Source organism: Pseudorasbora parva, chromosome 15 (genome assembly GCF_024679245.1).
Source record: "Pseudorasbora parva isolate DD20220531a chromosome 15, ASM2467924v1, whole genome shotgun sequence".
In the NCBI taxonomy this organism is placed as follows: Eukaryota; Metazoa; Chordata; class Actinopteri; order Cypriniformes; family Gobionidae; genus Pseudorasbora; species Pseudorasbora parva.
The window spans coordinates 39066096-39086464 of NC_090186.1; the positions used below are offsets into that span (position 1 = coordinate 39066096).

The 20369-nt window shown below is 43.7% G+C and overlaps 1 protein-coding gene across 1 annotated transcript in view; it reads right to left on the minus strand.

Annotated features, from left to right (window-relative positions):
* runx2b (RUNX family transcription factor 2b) overlaps nt 1–20369 on the minus strand; it is a 179759-nt gene that overhangs the window by 60840 nt on the left and 98550 nt on the right. Inside the window, exon 4 of the mRNA XM_067418042.1 lies at nt 659–745. The gene's annotated coding sequence lies outside the window, so the exon portion shown is untranslated. The remainder of the gene's footprint in view (nt 1–658; nt 746–20369) is intronic.

Consider the following 20369-nt stretch of genomic DNA (forward strand, 5'->3'; position numbering starts at 1 on the left):
TCCACAGAAAACAGATTATTAAAAGGAAACTAAACCATTATCTCAAATCAAGAACAGAACCCAAACATTGATATAGAAATGTATAGAAATTCCAGCCATATTATGTGTGAAAGATGTGCAAAGCTATGAACACTTTGCACCAAAAAATAGCTGATTTGAGGTTGAAGTTCATGAAATATGTTATGTCATAAAATAGTTTGAGGTGGTCTGGGTTAAAATGTGCTTTTTCAACAAAACTGTGTACAAGAGTAAAGAGTTTGCTGAGCACACTTAAAACCTTTATAACCTGTGTAATGAGTTATAGAAATATTAGACCAGAAACAGAAAGCACTAGGCAGAAGCAGTCACAAAGCGGACAACATATATATTAGATATCATTAGAATAATAATAAAAATATGATTTCAGTGTTCAGTGTCGAAATGTCTGTTTTTGTTTTGGTCTGTGGGATAACGTGCATTGCCAATTTACCTAATAGTATTCCCAATAGCAAACTCACAGGTTGCCATTTGGCGGAAAACACTAAATATTGCTGCCATGAAGGCCAGCAAACAAACTGGGTCATCGGTTGCAGATTCCACCATCTAATTCTACAGAATCCATCTAAAATCACTATGAAAAAAGCACATGAAATGCAGATAAATAAACTCATAAACTTACAGTGTCTGAGTCTCCTTCCCTTTCATTGTTAATTGCGCTCGTTCCTGTTGCATGTCCTCAAACTGGCAACCCACGTGAGTGTCGGGTCTGAGGAGGAGGGGGCAGAGAAAACAATATTTTTTACTTTGGACTGAAGTACCCATTTCAACCACTAGCTGTCATTCCTACATACAGCATCTTTAATTCAAACTGTAGTAAAGAACAGGAGCATTTAACTGTACAGTATTTACTTAATAATTTAAAGAACAATTCAAATGCAGTGATTGTGGTGAAGACTATTGAGTGATGACTTATATGATTCAGAGATCTATTCAACTGAAATGATTCAAACTTTATTTGGTTGTGGTAATTTGGAAAAACTTAAAGGTGCTGTATGTAAGTTTTTGACTGTACTAAATCATAAAAATACCATACAATGTTTGCAGATATTTAGGAAACATGCAGTGTTTTCATACTTGTTTTTCTGAAAAACAATGCTGCATCCAGTTATTTTTCTTTGAAATAAGTGTATAATTTTCACAGGAGGCGAAAAAACACTATATTGTGAATTGGGACTGTATTACCCATTTCAACCACTAGCTGTAATTCGTCCATACAATTCGTCCGATATCATGCTTTTTTCTATCCTGGATATTACAGTCATGTGCAATATAGCTGTTTGTGAATGCAAAAGGTCTGCAAAGTTTTAATGCTCAAAGTGCATGATACATGGCGTTATTGTCTGGCAAAAGAAAGAACCGATTCGGAACTGCTGAAATGAGTTGTCAGTCAATACTGATTCACTTCTTGCACGAAACATACGTATCAATTGCTAAGTGTCCGAAGCTTAAATTCAGATATGGCGTTTTGTTTCCGTCATGCGCTGTAAGCGGTAGACCAGTCACAACAGACTGGGCCAATTGACCAATCAGAGCAGAGTAGGCTCTCAGAATGGAGGTTTATAGAGACTAAATCCTTCATCAAACCATTTCAGACACATTTAGCAACGATGAAATGTAGTAATGGACAAAATTAAAGCGTACCATGGATGTAAGTAAACCTTGTAGGAGACTCCAAAACCAAACTGGGATCCTATAAAATAGCATTATAGGGCACTTTAATCTCTACATCCCTTTTTAGCTAGTTACTCCCATCATCGCTGAACATAAGCTAAGACCAAAAGCCACATTTACGGGACATGTACATTTTCCAGTTTTCATCAATAGTTTTAAATAATATTTATTAGCCTAAGTGTAAAGGAAAGCACACTTGATCTAGCGTGAGAGGAACACCACCCATATTCACTTAATCTTCACCTCTCAACCCATTCTTCATCAAAGAATAGCTCATGCCCTCCTCCTGATTAGTTTGTTACCAGCATCATTTTATTCCCGGTTTACTCCAGGGACTCAGAGATGTTGAATTCTGTGATGATCGGTGGCTATACTGAATGCTCCCTATTCAGTCATTTTGCCTGTAGTGGTGATTTTGGCCCAGGCCCAGAGCTGTACCTTCAGTAAGTATTACTCAAATATTTACTCTGCTGCTATATTGAGATGGAACCAGGCAAAGATGATTTAATGGCCTCACCAAAGAGTCTGCCTAGTGCCAACAATCCTCCATTCTGGTGGTCTGTTCAATCCACAGAGTTCAGATACTAACGAACGGTTTTATCGCCCTGAGAGATCATGATTCAACAGTAACCCTGACACCCCTTCAGCTAGTGTTGGATTGTGGGTAAGGAAGGCCGCCTGTGGAGTAAAGTCTGATGATAATCACAGATGACTGGATTTGGGATTTCAATACTAAAATTCATTGGAACTTTAATTAGTTTGAATGCTATTACGGTTTATTATATTAACATGCAATTTAGAGAAAATGGATTCATGATTATGGCAATTTTGTTATGAGCCTGCCACTGATTTAATGAGATTTGGTTCAGAAGCAAAAGTTTTAAGGCTGGATCCAACATATATATTTGCCTGACTGTTTGCGGACCATTCCTCAAATTACTGACCCTGTGCAAATGACCATATGCAAGTTTTTCTCCTTCTCCTCAAATGTCTTCTTTCAACCCAGACTTAATTGTAACTACAAATAAACGTTTTTCCTCATCTTGACATTTAGAAAAGCATGACGAGTAAAAAAGCTAGTGTTTTTATTTAGGCATGCAAAATGTACCAAGCTCCACTAAAAATAAGCTGAGGGGAATTTCTTGGTTTGGTTAACTGCTACCTCAAGCAAGATGCTGAATCTGACCAGCTCATGTCTCACAAAATATTATAGTTCCTGTAATAAAACCCAGCTTTTCAAAAGTTCACAGTTTCACGCATAATTTACACCTTTCTGTTGGTATTGCTAGGCTTCATTGGTGGGGAAACAATGGGTGAAGGACATTTTCCAAATTTAGACAGTCGTTTCCCCTGCAAGCACAAACGTTCTCACAACATTTAGGTTTCAATCTTGTTTATTTGGCAGAAGCTAATCCAATGAGACATACATTGCATTCAAGGTTTAATGTGACCAAAACATTTGTAAATGAAACAGCTGGATGGAAAACATGGATGGATGGTACAGACAAGACAGAGATACAGAAAATCAATGGATGGATGGATGAATAGATGCACAGATAGTTAGACAGGGATGGATTGATAGGTAGATGGTATAGATAGACAGAAATATCAAAGATGAATGGACTCTACAGACAAAAATAGAGAAGATGAATAGATGGACCGATAGGTAGACAGGGATGGATGGATGGATGGATGGTACAGGCAGATAAAAATACAGAAGATGAATGGATGGATGATGAATAGATGGACAGAAAGACATGGATGGATGGATGGATGGATGGATGGATGGTACAGAGACAGAAATACAGAAAATGAAAGGATGGATGGATGAATGAATAGATGGACAGATAGGTAGACAAGGATGGATAGATGGATGGACAGCACAGACAGACAGAAATACAGAAGATTAATGGATCGATTGATGACTAGATGGACAGACAGAGGGGATGGATGGATGGATGGATGGATGGATGGATGGATGGATGGATGGATGGATGGATGGACGGACGGACAGACGGACAGACGGACAGACAGACAGACAGACAGACAGACAGACAGACAGACACACAGAAGGGATGGATGAATGGATGGATGGGTAGATGATACACAGATAGAAATACAGAAAATGAATGGATGGATGGATGAATAGATGGACAGATAGATTTGGTTGGTTGGTTGGTTGGTTGGTTGGATGGATGGATGGATGGATGGATGGATAGATGGACAGACAGACATGGATGGATGGATGGATGGATGGTACAGACAGACAGAAATAAAGAAGATGGATTGATGGATTGATGGATGGATGATAGACGGATGGATGGATGGATGGATGGATGGATGGATGGATAGATGAATGGATGGATGGTTTATGCATGGATGGATGGTACAGGCAGATTGAAATACAGAAGATGAATGGATGGATGATGAATAGATGGACAGAAAGACATGGATGGATGGATGGATGGATAGATGGATGGATGGTACAGAGACAGAAATACAGAAAATGAATGGATGGATGGATGAATGGATGGATGGATGAATGAATAGATGGACAGATAGGTAGACAAGGATGGATAGATGGATGGACAGCACAGACAGACAGAAATACAGAAGATTAATGGATCGATTGATGACTAGATGGACAGACAGAGGGGATGGATGGATGGATGGATGGGTGGATGGGTGGACAGATGCACGGATGCATATACAGATAGATGGATGCAGATAGCCGTGGATTATCATCCCCTACAAAAATGTTTTTTTTGAAATTTATAACAGCCTGACATCTTCCGTATTAAGCCCAACAACAGTGCCATATCTGCACGGTAAAAACAGTGAAGAAGTTGAGTTTTCTCTGAAGGATCTCACCAGGAAATCAACTTGAGGGCTGACAAACTAAAGACTACGACAACACTCTTGAACCTGAGCACCTTTCTTTTTCTTTCTGTAGTTTGTCTGCATGTCACATTTAATGTTGCTGAAATGGATCTTTCTTTGTTGGGAGAGATTTGAGTGCGGATCTGATATTCTTGGAGTGCTTGCTTTGGAAGTGTGAGGGCAAACCTTGGAGGCCTGCAGACTCCGGATACAGTGTTCATTTCAAAAGAACCTTCCATTATTGCTAACCTTTCAAGAAAATGTGTTATTTTATTCCTTTCAATATCTTCCCTGTTTTACGATTACACTTGTGTGTGTGGTCAATAAGGCAGAAATCATATGCTGTGAAAATCTTCAGAAAGGTCCATAGTAAGACGAAATGACACCTAGTTCTTGGGTGGTCATAATGAGGGCCATTTGACTTTTAAAGCAGTCTGTTTGTATGACAATTTATTGCTTCAGGTTTTCCTTTTCTCTTTAATTTCTCTTTCAGTAGTCAGGAGAATACTAATTTCCCTCCATGATTGTATTACAGGTCTCAGTCAATTGGTTATACTCAACAGACGTTTGTAATAATGTTAAGGGAGCTGTAAGACTTGTACTGTTCTGCAATAAAAATCTTCATATGCTTCATTAGATTTGTCCTTGGTGATGTCTCGAAAACTTAGCCTGTTCGTTTAACACTGGATATTATGCCATTTTGGGGGGTTTATTAAACTATAGGCCCTTTCAGAAAATAAACACTTCATATTCTTACAAGTTTTATTTGTTTATATATTTATAATTTTAAACATTTATGGAATAAAATGGCTAATTGTTATCTTTTAGCTAGCATGTTATATGAATTTTATATACACATAATTAAACAATATTTTCACACGTTTCATGTTTTTTGACTAAATAATATCACGAAAAAGATGTACAATAGACCTATAGTAAAAAATATTCTTGAAATAATTCAAAGAAAATTATTATATATAATAATTATTATTATATTGTCATAGATTTCTGGATTTATTTTCATATTTTATCATATTATTGTTATATAAAAAACGAAATAATTAAAATGAATGTAAACGTTATGTGACTTTCATAGCATAACAAAAACAATTGTGTATATTATTTGTTTTAATATACACTATATTGCTAAAGTATTGGGACACTCCTCCAAAGTAATTGAATTCAGGTGTTCCAAACACTTCCATGGTCACAGGTTTAAAAAAATCAACGGTAGGCCACAGAAAGTCACAAAAATGCAAAGAGTCGGATGTGGTAGGCCACATAAAATTACAAAAATCCAAAGCGTCGGACGCAGTTGTGTAAAGCCTGCCACCACTGGACTCTAGAGCAGTGGAGATGTGTTCTCTGAAGTGACAAATCACACTTCTCTGTCTGGCAATCCGTTGGAGGGGTCTGGGTTAGGCGGTTGCCAGGAGAATGGTACTTGCCTGAGTGCATTGTGCCAAGTGTAAAGTTTGGTGGATGGGGTTTATAGTGTGGGGTTGTTTTTCAGGGTTCGGTCTTGGCTCCTTAGATCCAGTGAAAGGAACTCTTAATTTCCCCCCTCAATATCCTCATCACCAAATTAAAAAAAATTCTGGGAAAGAACTGCACTCACAATGAAGCACTTGTTTTGTTTATGCAGTGCTAATGGACTAGCACAGCTAGCGTCTTGTCAAATCTAATCGAATATGAATAAAAGCGAATGAGACTGCAAACTTGAGTGGCACTAATAACATTTACGTGAATCTACAGATTTGTTGGTTTTGTGGTAAATCAAATCTTGAATTGATCAGTAAACACTCTGTGGTAATGTGGTCGCTAAGACTGAATTAAGAGAGATGGAGAGAGATTGAAAGGAAACTAGAAGAAGGAAGCTTGTTTCCATCTCTGATCGATATATATGATGCTCTCTTTCCTCACGTCTCTGTACTGTTACTCAACTCAAAAGGATTACACAACCTGATATCCTTTTTACAAACAAACAAGCAAAGCGGACTAGACTTTAGTCAGGGAAGACGTTGCAATTCATTTGACATACATGAAATATGTAATGGAAGAACAGTCAACTTAATATGCTGCACTGCTGTCTGGATAACTGAGTATAAAACTGACAAAAAATGTAAAATGTAACTTGTCCTTCAGATTTTCAACACTGATAGTAATAATAAATGTAATAATATGTTTTTCTTGAGCGTATTAGAATGATTTCTGAAAGATCATGTGACACTGAAGACTGAAGCAATGATCCTGAAAATTCAGCTTTGAATCACAGGAATATATTACATTTTAAAATATATTAAAATAGAAATCAGTTATTTCATACTGTAAAATATTTCACAATATTTGTGTTTTTACTATATTATTTAATCAAATAAATGCAGTCATGGTGACCATAAGAGTGTTCTTAGAAAACTTAATTACAGTTACAGAAACTCTCAGCTCTGAAACAACAGCCTACTTCATGCAACATCCATATCCACATCTGAAACATGGCTTTTTGATATTAACTGCTGTCTGTTGTTCATGAACAATCTGATATTATATTACCAAAGAAAAATTTTTTGACATTTAAAAGAAGATATTTTAAAGAATGTTGGTAACCAGACAGTTGACCAATAACCATTAACTTCCATACTATATACAATATACAATATACAATATACAATATATATATATATATATATATATATATTGTGTTCAACACAAGAAAGAAACTCATACAGGTTTGGAACAACTTGAGGGTGAGTAAATGATGACAAAATGTTAATAATTTTTGGGTGAACTATCCCTTTAAGGCTATAAAGGGACACTTTGCTTTGCGGTAAAAAAAAAGTTGCGTCCAGAGGTATACTATTAGTGAGCATCTCAACACTGTTAAGAGCGCCGTGTAGATTAACTGAATTCCTCTCAATAATAAAATAAACTTTCAACTTTTATAGAACTTTAAAGGGGTACTTTAATTTTGGAAAAATGGACTACCTACAACAAAAAGGCAATAAAAAAAGAAATGGAAAAAAACTGTGCCACTTGACTAGAAAATACTGAGAGAAAAAAGGCAGTTGTCTTTCCTTTTGCTAAATAGGAAGGAAAACGTCATTACCCATAATGCACTGAGCACTGGGCATGCTACCATCCAAGGCCACTCACACTAGTCTGCTATGGATACGCTTATCAGAGTCATATACCGCCGTGCTTTAGTAGGAAATACTTCTTAGCAAACTATTAGTCATCATGGCGTTGATGTGTTCCCAGGTGCAAGAATTCAGAGTAAACATTTAACACGAGTGAGTTACTTTTCATTTCCAGCTAAGGATCCAACATGTTGTAGGCAGTGGCTAAAAGCTGCAAGAATCATACATACAGAGAGAACATTTCAAATTGGATGACCACGAACACAGTGTTTTAGGCCAAACAGAAAGGAAAACTGAAATAAAGTGCCATTTTGTCAATTCCGCACAACCCTCTGAAGCAAAATGCTATCACACACATAGTGTTTTTTTAACATAATGCAGTTTAAAGAGCAGACACGGTACAGTACACTTTCCAGTGATAAACCTACCATTACAATAACCATTTTATTAATAACCCTCTTACAATCCGACTGTTTGTGGACTGGGATACAAAAATTAGGAAGTATAATATGCATTTTTTAGAAAAGATGCATTTTGCATCATCCGACAGATTTCTGCTGACAAATAAACATTGATTTCTTTGCCCAGGTAAGAAAAATGGAGTCTATATAAATCGTCTCGGTTACGTATGTAACCCTCGTTCCCTGAAGGAGGGAACGGAGACGTACGTCAGAACTGAACCGACGAATGGGATCTTACTTTAGAGACCAATCCTACTTCGAGCATCTAACAACGAGCCAATGAAATTTGGCATGCGATCACGCATTCCACGCTCCGCCCCGCAGCGCGGGTATAAATAGGAAGTGGAATGGCAGATCAGCGCTTTTCCTACTGAGGAGCCGAAGGTGACCGGACTCCCAGCGGAAGCACAGCATCTGGCGACGGGACGTACGTCTCCGTTCCCTCCTTCAGGGAACGAGGGTTACATACGTAACCGAGACGTTCCCTTTCAGTCGGTCACGTTCGACGTACGTCAGAACTGAACCGACGAATGGGATCCCTATGGAAAACGCCAGGATGCTGGCCCTTCCAGCGTCCTGCTTGAGCGCACTGCACCGTCTAGTATGGTACGGAAGTCAGGGCTCCAAGCAGGGAGTACAGTCACTGCTGTTTCTGCAAGACCCACTCAGAATGACTATTGGATAACGCTGGGAAAGCGTGCCTACCTCGTACTTGAGAGAGAGGGTACGCTGCGGGGCCACGTCCTTCAGGGAAGGAGAGGTGGCAGAATACACATAAGGACTAACCTGGCAGGGTAGTGCAACATATGGCAGTCTCTGGGGTGGTTCCAGCCTGACTGAAGGGGGGAAAGAACACGCCCAGAGACGACAGAGCGGGCTCTGTCGAGGGAAAGACACGGGGCTAGCCCGAAGGGTAGCTGGTACCGTGGAAGAATACACATATGGGGTTGCCGTGAGGGAACCGCTACATATGGAACCCAGCCTACAGCCACGTTTCACAACCATACGGGTGCAGGCCTGGCGTCAGACGGTCCGCAACGTCTGACACCGGAGGGGTGACGGAGGAGCTCGACAGGGTTAGCCGGTTTCCCGGGGAACACAACTGGAGACAATAGACGCACGTATCCGGCCCAGAGGGCGGGAGTGGCGTTTCGCAAGCCGACACTTAGAACGGGCACTTAGCGCTCCTGGCCCCTGGGGGCGAGGATGCGGGAAGATACCGGCTCTACACGTAAGCTAAGAATCTAGCAAACGTGTTAGGTGTCGCCCAGCCCGCAGCTCTACATATGTCTGTCAGCGAGGCGCCTTGAGCCAGCGCCCAGGAAGAAGCAACACTCCGAGTGGAGTGAGCTCTTACACCGAACGGGCAAGGCACGTCTTGGGACTGGTAGGCCAAGACTATAGCATCCACTATCCAGTGGGCTAACCTCTGCTTGGAGACAGCCTTTCCCTTCTGCTGGCCTCCGTAACAGACGAAGAGTTGCTCTGAGGTCCGAAGGCTTTGGGTCCGGTCAACGTAAGCGCGAAGAGCGCGGACCGGACACAGCAAAGCCAGGGCTGGGTCTGCCTCCTCCGAAGGCAGCGCTTGCAGGTTCACCACCTGATCCCGGAAGGGAGTGGTAGGAACCTTGGGCACATATCCGGGCCGGGGTCTCAGGACGACGTGAGAGTTACCTGGCCCGAACTCTAGGCACGATTCGTTGACCGAAAGTGCATGCAGGTCCCCTACCCTCTTGATCGAGGCCAATGCCGTCAGGAGCACTGTCTTCATTGACAAGATTTTCAACTCACAAGACGCCAAAGGCTCGAAGGGAGGGCTCTGAAGTGCTCTGAGCACTAGAGCTAAGTCCCAAGAGGGTTTTGAGGATGGACGAGGAGGATTTAGTCTCCTCGCACCTCTGAGGAACCTGACGATTAGGTCGTGCTTCCCCACGGACTTACCTTCTACTACATCATGGTACGCTGCTATTGCTGCAGCATATACCTTGAGGGTGGAGGGAGACAGCCTTCTCTCCAACCCATCTTGCAGGAAGGAAAGCACGACACTGATCGAACACCTTCGGGGGTCTTCCCGGCGGGAAGCGCACCACTCAACGAACAGGTTCCACTTCAGAGCATAGAGGCGCCTCGTAGAGGGGGCTCTAGCTGAAGCGATGGTATCTACGACAGCTTGTGGTAGTCCATCTAGAACCTCCGCGTCCCGTCCAGGGACCAGACATGAAGATTCCAGAGGTCTGGACGCGGGTGCCATAGCGTGCCCCGTCCCTGAGAAAGAAGGTCCTTCCTCAGGGGAATCGGCCAAGGAGGGGCTGTCGCGAGGAGTGTGAGTTCTGGGAACCAGGTCCGGTTGGGCCAATACGGCGCAACTAACAAGACCTGCTCCTCGTCCTCCCTGACCTTGCACAGAGTCTGTGCAAGAAGGCTCACTGGGGGAAACGCATACTTGCGTAGGTCCCGGGGCCAGCTGTGCGCCAGTGCATCTGTGCCGAGGGTACCCCCGGTCAGGGAATAGTACCACTGGCAATGGGTCGAGTCCGGAGAGGCAAACAGGTCGACCTGTGCGGCTCCGAACTGGTCCCATATCAGCTGGACCGCCTGGGGGTGGAGTCGCCACTCTCCCGGAGGTGTCGGCTGACGAGAGAGCTCGTCGGCTGTCTGGTTCAGCACACCAGGGACATGAATGGCCCGAAGCGACCTCAGCTGCTTCTGACTCCACAGGAGGAGGTGGCGGGCGAGTTGGAGCAGACGACGGGAGCGTAGACCACCCTGACGGTTGATGTACGCAACGGCCGTGGTGCTGTCCGTACGGACCAGTACATGCTTGCCACGCAGCGGCCCCTTGAGGCGGCGGAGTGCCAGATGTACTGCCAGTAACTCGAGGCAATTGATATGCCAATGCAATTGCGGCCCCGTCCACAGACCAGCAACTGTATGCCCGTTGTACGTGGCCCCCCAGCCTGTGGTGGAGGCATCCGTGAATAGCACAGCATGCCTGGACACTTGTTCTAGGGGCACCCCGGCCCGGAGAAACGAAGTGCTGGACCACGGGCTGAAGGTTTGGCGGCAGTAAGGAGTCACTGGGACCCGGTACTGACCGCTCTGCCACGCCCACCTCGGGACTCGGCCATTGAGCCAGCGTTGAAGCGGTCTCATATGAAGCAATCCGAGCGGCGTGACCGCGGCTGCAGATGCCATATGCCCCAGGAGCCTCTGAAAGACTTTCAGTGGGACCGCTGTCCTGCTCTTGGACATATTCAAGCAGTTCAACACCGACTGGACTCGCTCCTCGGTGAGGCGCGCCGTCCGGTTGACCGAGTCCAGCTCCATACCGAGATAAGAGATCCTCTGTGTGGGACAGAGTTTGCTCTTCTCTCGGTTGACCCGAAGGCCCAACTGGCTGAGGTGACTGAGCACCAGGTCCCTGTGTTCGCACAACTGGTCCTTCGACTGGACTAGGATCAGCCAATCGTCGAGGTAGTTGAGAATCCGAACGCCGCGTTCTCTGAGTGGAACAATGGCTGCCTCCGCGACCTTCGTAAAGACGCGGGGCGACAGGGACAGCCCGAAGGGCAGGACCTTGTACTGATATGCTTTCCCCTCGAACGCAAAGCGTAGGAACGGTCTGTGTCGAGGGAGAATAGACACATGGAAGTACGCGTCCTTCAGGTCGATCGCTGCAAACCAATCCTGGGGACGGATGCATTGGAAAATGCGTTTCTGCGTCAACATCCTGAACGGGAGCTTGTGCAGGGCCCGATTCAGAACTCGCAGGTCCAGGATTGGCCGTAACCCACCCCCTTTCTTGGGCACAATGAAGTAGGGGCTGTAAAACCCCGTCTTCATATCGGCTGGAGGAACCGGCTCGATCGCGTCCTTCGCCAGTAGGACCTCGATCTCTGACCGCAAGACTTGAGCATCGCTGCTTCGCACGGAGGTGAAGAGGATGCCCTTGTACTTGGGTGGCCGGCGTGCGAACTGAATCGCGTAGCCGAGTCTGATGGTACGGATGAGCCAGCGAGACGGCCTGGGGAGACCTAGCCAGGCCCCCAGAGACCGTACAAGCGGGACCAACGGCACCACAGACGTGCCCGGGGTGGGGCAGCGAAGCGGAGTACTCTGGCCCGACTCGGGAGGCCCGGAGGCGGCCCGTAGTGTTGCCTGAGCACTCCTGGTTTGGACAGAGAGTGGGTGAGAAGGCCCGGGGGCGTCCTCGGAGCCCACTCTGCTGTCCACTGCCCAGAGGCAGGGAAGTGAAGCACTCAGCCCCGACCCGGAAGGCCCGTGGGCGGCCCGGAGTGTTGACTGAGTGCTCACGAGAGAGGCAGTGTGTGGGTGAGAAGGCCCGGGGGCGTCCTCGAGGCCCACACAGCTGCCCCCTGGCGACGGGAGGGTAGGAAAGGAGTGACAAGGCCCGTGGGCGTCGCACACTGCCAACCTGACCCTCTTGGGGCCCAGAGAGAGAGGAAATTGCTCTTTTGGTGAAAATGTGGGTACCGCTGGACTCCGGAGAGCCAGCGGCAGAGATGTTGTAACCAGTGTTGCCCCCCCGGTCCTCCTCCGGGGGGGTGGGAGGGATGCGGACATCATCTCCCTCAGAGCAGCTCCTCTTCTCCCTGGGCTGCCCGTCTCAGGGCCGCTTCCCCTTACGCTTGCCGGCAGGTTTGGCGGGCCCTTGGACGGGTTGGGCGGCCCCCTTGCGTCCGGCGCCCTGCTTCGCGGGTGGAGGCTGCTGCTTGGGCTTGGCAGGGGCGGAGGCGGACGCTGGAGGACGCCCTCGGCGACGAGCAGACTGGGGGGCTGCCCAGCAGGATGTTTTTGATGGCCTCCGTCTGCTTCTTGGCCACCGAGAACTGCTGGGCAAAGTCCTCGATGGCGTCGCCGAAGAGGCCGGCCTGACAGACAGGGGCGTTTAGAAACCGAACCTTGTCCGAATCCCGCATGTCTGTCAGGTTCAGCCACAGGTGGCGTTCCTGGACCACCAAGGTGGACATCGCCCGACCCAGGGAGCGGGCCGTGACTTTCGTCGCCCGGAGGGCGAGGTCCGTCGCGGCTCGCAGTTCCTGCATAACTGCCTGGTCGGAACCACCCTCGTGCAGTTCCATGAGCGCTTTGGCCTGGTGGACCTGCAGGAGCGCCATGGCGTGCAAAGCTGATGCAGCTTCTCCACAGGCTGAGTAAGCCTTGCCCGTCAAGCCGGACAAGAACTTACACGCCCGGGAGGGGAGACGCGGGGCGTGCCTCCAGTCCGCAGCGGTCTTAGGACACAGGTGCATCGCAACCGACCGCTCGACTGGAGGGATCCCCTCGTAACCCTTAGCTGCACCACCATCGAGAGTGGTGAGGATGGAGGAGTCAGTCGATCGCTGGCGTGCGCTGTATGGCGCTACCCAGGACTTCGTGAGCTCCTGATGCACTTCCGGGAAGAAAGGCACCGGGGCGGGACGCTGAGAACCAGCGCGACCCGTCCCGAGAAACCAATCATCCAGCCGCGAAGGTTCGGGACGTGGTGGAGGGTTCCACTCAAGCCCGACACTTGCGGCGGCCCGGGCAAGCATAGCCGTAAGTTCCGGGTCAGACTCGGGCAACGCTGTCACACCTGAAGGGGGCAACGCAGCCGAGTCTTCATCCTCGGAACCCATTAGCTCATCCCCCGATGCAGCAACCGACATCTGGTCCTCCGCCGGAGCCCCAAAAGAGACGACTGGCGCTCCACGTGGGAGGTCAGCGCGCCCTTCCGGAAGCTCCACCGGTACAGTGGAGGGGGGAGGGGCCCGAGGAGCCGTGAGACCCGTCGGGTTTACCCTGACCGACACCCTCAGGTCCCCACCAAGGTCATCAGCCAAAGTAGTAGCCCTCTGCTTTGCAGCTGGAGGACCACTAGATCGGGGGATGGACGATGGTGTTCCACCTCTTCTGAGGTATTGGAGACGGGACCGCAACACTGCAATGGACATATTCCCGCAATGGGAACATGTCTCATCCACGAACGCAGCCTCAGCGTGCTGTGCGCCCAGACACGAGAGACAACGAACGTGTCCGTCAAGCGGAGACAGAAATCGACCGCACCCAGAAACACACGGCTTGAATGACATCTTGAAAAAGACGCAGGGTCAAACCGTGTTGCTCTTTTGTGAATGGAAGTTGCTCTTTTAGTGCTGAAGCACTCAGGGAGATGACCGCGGCTCCACGCAGTTCGATAGTGCAAGCCTGCGTGAGCTCTCAGTGATATGTGTGTAGCGCCCAGCGAACCAACTGTATGTAGTGTAATGCAAGGAAACGCTCAGCGAACCAACAGCTCTTTGTACACTCAGTCACTGATGTGGACGGTCTCTCGCTGACGCGCCGTATCACCCGCACTGGCAAACTCTCGTTCACAGGAATTTGACTCGTAGTCAGAAAGCTCTTCGTAGAAACAGCAAATGAAACTGTTCGGCTCCGAAGTAGAAAGCGCTGATCTGCCATTCCACTTCCTATTTATACCCGCGCTGCGGGGCGGAGCGTGGAATGCGTGATCTCATGCCAAATTTCATTGGCTCGTTGTTAGATGCTCGAAGTAGGATTGGTCTCTAAAGTAAGATCCCATTCGTCGGTTCAGTTCTGACGTACGTCGAACGTGACCGACTGAAAGGGAACCCAAATTAACCTTTTTTCTAACAGTATAAATGACTAGAATAAGCTGTAAAAAAATAAAATAAAAAATTATATATATATATATATATATATATATATATATATATATATATATATATATATATATATATATATATATATAATGCTAACTGCTTTTGAGATACTACTAGACTCGTACAGTGTCTGTGATTCCAGGTGATTCCTCAGTCAGTAACACCCCCTCTGTGTCTTCACCTCACATATGGTTTGAATGCTGTAGTCTGAGAGCTGATGAGAGATGCCGGTATCTCAGTAAACCCACAGTCATTGGCAAATCTGAGTAATCAGGAACAGACAACGCAGTGAGCGACTCCTGGTCCATCATCCGTCCACATGGTATCTCAAAGATCATCTCACCAGCCATTCCAGGTCCACACTCTGCATCATCAGCCGTGATTTACAGATGTGTGTTTAATGGCGCAGACAAACTACATATTACTCAAGTTGAATGCAGACACTGTAATTAATGTTGGCGTGAGACTAATGAAGAATTGCTGAATGGAACACGTTTGTACTATGAAATAGAGTGACGATAATACTCGACGGCCCAATTCTTCACTTTAGAGTCTCAAAAATGCCCATTTCAACATTTAGTCACTGAATGTGCAGTTTTCCTGTGCAGTTAATCACGTCTGTGAAATAAATCTACCGTCAGCTTTGTTTTATGGGTACATGGACTGCTGGCTTACTGCTCGTTCTGACTCCGTAAGGGGGTGGGGGGGAGATGTAGGAGAGAGATGGAGAAGGGGGGGCAACTGAAACATTCAATTACTGCAATCAGAAATAAGCTGGACTAATGACACACACTGAACAAATGCTCAGTAAGGTTCGGCATACACCAAGAGAAATATACAACAAAAAACATTATTAAAGGAGTCAGAGCTTGGATATTTTTTATTAGTTTATGTTCCTTCAGGTTCACTTATGAGCCTAATACATATAAAAAGTCTTATATATATATTTGCAGAATACTTTCTGACCCTCATTATTATTTTTAAGGGGTGGCTCCTTTAAGGCTTGTCAGTTAAATGGCCACTTTTGTCATTGGCTAACATCATTGCAAAGGTATCTATGGCCACTCGTTACTGCACATGAGTACGCGTTTTGAAAACATTATCCATATAAATCTGTCATTTACAGACAAAGCATTAAGCAATGATTTACTCACTATTACTTAAAATAAAGCTTCTTGCTTCATCTTTCAACAAAAGTTCCTTTGCGAAATTTCCATTACACTGTGCCTCGTTTACAAGACAAAATGCTCCGAACAAACATAAAAAGTCAGACGACATACAGAAGGCCATTCAAATTACCAACCATCAGCTTCTATCCGGTGCTGGGATCCTTTTAAAGTCCGTACAGAGATACAAACAAGCAGTTTAAACTCAAAGCGAACATTCTTCGACTCTTTCATTTGTCCTGTTGTCAAGTGCGTGGAGTTTGTCAGAAACTGAACGCGCATCTGTATACTGTATCCAGTGAAGACAGTGTCAGTGATTATAATGGGTTCAATTTGATTTCAACATACAGTATATGCAAATGTCATCCAGTGGGCAAGGCCTACGATAATGCATAACACGTCGATGTCTTGCTATATACAAATGTGACTTCGCAAATGCCTCAATATCAAAACGAGCCCTTTATGGAGCTTGATTAAATAAATTCTTTATAAGGAAGAATTTTAGCTATGAAATGTGAGATGTTTTAATGGTACAATGACCTCTTATATCTAAAAAGTCAATATTTTTTTTCATGTCATGACCCTTTTAGCACTCTCCGTGCCATTGATGGAAATTTCCGCGTCATTTGCGAGACAACGCTTCCCTGACATCGACGTGTGTTTTCGATGTTATATGGTGGGGGAACGCTATGACACATGACACATGTTCTGAAAGAGTACTGAATGTCCTGATCACAACACATGCAAACAAGATGCAGAAACAAGTGATATCATATGTAATCATGCATATGAAAAATAATGTGATCATCAACATTAAAAAGCATTTAAATCAAAGCTGCCTAATGTTACTGAATGAAACGTCGACCCAGCTATAGGACTGTGAATCTTTTGGGAGAGTTATACATCATCTGTGGTTCGATCATCATTCTGAATCAAATCTTGAAGTAGCCTTTGACAAAACACAATTTTCTCATCTTTTTGCACAAATGTGGCTTTTTTATGAAGCTCACCCATATTCAAGTGTGTTGATAAAAAAGGAATGCATGAAGCTAGAATGAAATGTTTTGTGTGTGTATGTGTTTCAACGCAGAGACTCTTTTCCTTTGATGTAGTGCATGTTCATATATTCATATAACTAAATATTCTGGGGGGCATTACATTTTTGTGAGAATGATCAAGAACCATGGTGGTGGCTGGCAACTTCAAAAACAAAAACAAAACAAAAAACCTGGCAGGGAATGAGTAAAGTTATGTTTACATAGCCTACTATTTTTTTATTCTACCGTTTGTGTGATGTAGTCAAGCAGATTTTCAGCATCTTAAAGAACTGAATCTGGTGTCTGGATGACAGTGGTGGTGTGATGCTGTACAGTCTCAGTAACCTACAAAGTGTTATAATATTTCACATACTATTTTTACTGTGCTTTGAGCAAAAAAAAAATGCAGCCTTCATAATAATAACTTTTAAAAAATATATACAAATATCAAAACCCCATATATGTAAACAGTACAATAATGAGTTTAAATATAACATAACTTCCATACGGTAACTGCTAATCTAACATTATACTATTTCAGCCAGATCAGGAGTAACCGTAACAAAAACAGTCTGCCGTTCTTGTTTGTTTTGTGAGTGTTGGCCACTGGCAATGCCGCTTAAATGCAGTGCCATCTCCATGTGCCAAAAGCCGAAACCAGATTTAATGACATTAAAAGACTTTGACAGTTGTTTGAATTGGGTTTTGAAAACAACATGAAACAGCATTCACAACACATTTAAATTTTAATATGACATATTCTTGAGTAAAAAGGAATATTCAATGGAAATTTGAATTTCATCCATTTATCCATTCATTATGGTGAAGCTATAAGGGAAAATATATTTTCAAACAATACATCATTAATATGATTATTAAATTAAATACTTTTTAATTTATCTTGTTTTATTCCATGAAATACTTGCCAATACTGCACTCAAAAAAATGCTGGGTTGAAAATTGGGTCGAAGAAGAAAATTGGGGGTCGTTTGAACCCAGTAAATAGGCCACATTAAAACAACCCAAATTCTGGGTTGGTCCATTTTCAACCCAACGTGGCGTTTTTTTAACCCAGCATTTTTTAGAGTGTGGTCAGCGGAAAATAAAATTAAAATAATCCCCATAAATCATAACTTTGCATGTAAGCATTTATATTTTGTTTTACAAAGACATGAGCCATTTTAAAAGAAAAATAATTATCCAATGCTAGATAAAAGGCAAAAACAAAACAAACAAAAATCCACCAAAACACTGGCACAAGATGTGTGTGCATTTCTGCTTGGTGTGCGAATGTCATTTTGGTTCTCTTTGTCCTTAAAGGAAGTTTTAAGTGGGTGGTTTGAAGACCAACTGTGGTGCAGATATATTTCTGGTTTTGCTGTGGGTTAGACACTCCCAAGAACCTCACCAGAAGTATGCAGATCAAGGCCGTGCTACAGAGCAGACGATTAACAGCATTAAACCATGACCTATTGAGGTCGGGCATTTTCCTCTGTCTTGGAAGTAATCTAATGGCGGTATTAATTGAGTTTTCTCTTCGCCTGTAATAAGAACCTCTTCCTTTTTTAATCACATTTCAGCTCTTCTGAATGGATCGGCATAGCATTCTTGGCTAAACAGTAAACGAAGTTCAAATTCCAAAATGCCATTGGAAGTGGGCAGAAAAAACATTAAAATGCCATTTAAGTGCATTTCAAGCATTGCAAACTGTGACCATATCCTGTTATTGAAAGGATGGCAGCTTTGCTGCGTTGCGACAGAGTAAACTCATACGGTACTCACTGTCCTGTTGTGACTGGCCAGCATGTTTAGTCAAACATTAGGAAGAGGGATTTTCATAAGTGCTATCTGATGCTTGCGGTAGCGCGTGTGGACACAGGGGTCTTTTTTAGGCGTGCCTTAGAATGGACGCACAACCATTTTACCATTTGCTGTGGTCGTGTGATGGTGTATTGCCACTGTTATATTGGTTTGGAATGTACCATTTCTATTTTTGGCTGGGCTTACTCAAGAGTTGGGTTTTCAACTACTTATCTCTGCAGCTCACATCCAAGGCCTCTTGAACTTCAACAAGTCCAGTGTAAAATATAAATCAAGCCGTTTACATTTTCTAAAGGAATTTTAAATACATCTTTTGCCCTTTTTTCTCCACAATAGCAAGCAGTGCCAAAGAAAAACAGCATGGCGTGCAGTGCTGATGTCTGTTTTTAATATTAACAGACATGAGTTTGATATTCTGAAACATACCAAAATAAGCAGTATTTCTATATGGCTGGAGCTGGCCGGTGAAGCGTTCACGTCCGCCACTAGGAGATATCTGTGTTTATTTATCTGGACAGAGCATATCTACGGCATTTCAGCGTTAACTGACAGCCTTCATAATATTTAATGGAATGGCACCAAACAGGAGAAACTTCAAAAGGCCTCCATCGACACTAACACAAACCGAGATCACCATTGTCAGGCTGTTAGCTTATATCAATCATATTAAATTAAAGAATTCTACAGGGAAAATATTAAGATACTGCATGCAATATTTTACTGGAAATGCTCTGGGATTTTCTACAAAATAATAAATCAAATAATATAAACAACTGGACTGCAGCATGATATTGTAAAATGTTTAACCCAAAGTCAACATAAAATATGTAAAATAACATTATAAATGTTAGTAGACTGTTAAGTTAGGGTTTGAGTTAGTAGAATAAGTTGACAAGTATTTGGAAAGTTATAGTAGAGAGTCTGTTGCTGAACCATCATAATAAAGTGGATATTAAGAACTAATAAGCAAACAGTCTATTAATATTTTAATGAGTGCTATAGCTGACATGTGCTTGCAAAGTTTCTTTACTTTAAGTAAATTACTTACAAATTTTAGTCCATTACTGAATACAAATAATGTGATAAAAATTCTAGATAGTAACGTAACCTGTTACATCCCATTTCATATTTTAGGTAACATAACCTAACTATTTGATTACTTTTGACCTAACTGTTTATACCATAGATTTGAATAGTATAATCTTGTACCATATTGAATAAAAATTACAAAGAGTAAAATTTTTTTTTAGCATTATGGTGCATTAAACATTACATTTATTAATTTATTAAAGACATAATAACTTATTTTTTTATGCTGTGTGGCCAATCACAAACTCTAATCTCCAGCACTATTGTGCCCATAATTATAGTACATTATAGTAAAAGTAAAAGATATTGTGCCTGCAGTGAACTATTGAATTCATGTCTTTGGAGTGCCTGAATTTGGAGCGTGGTGAAAATAACAAATGAACACAAG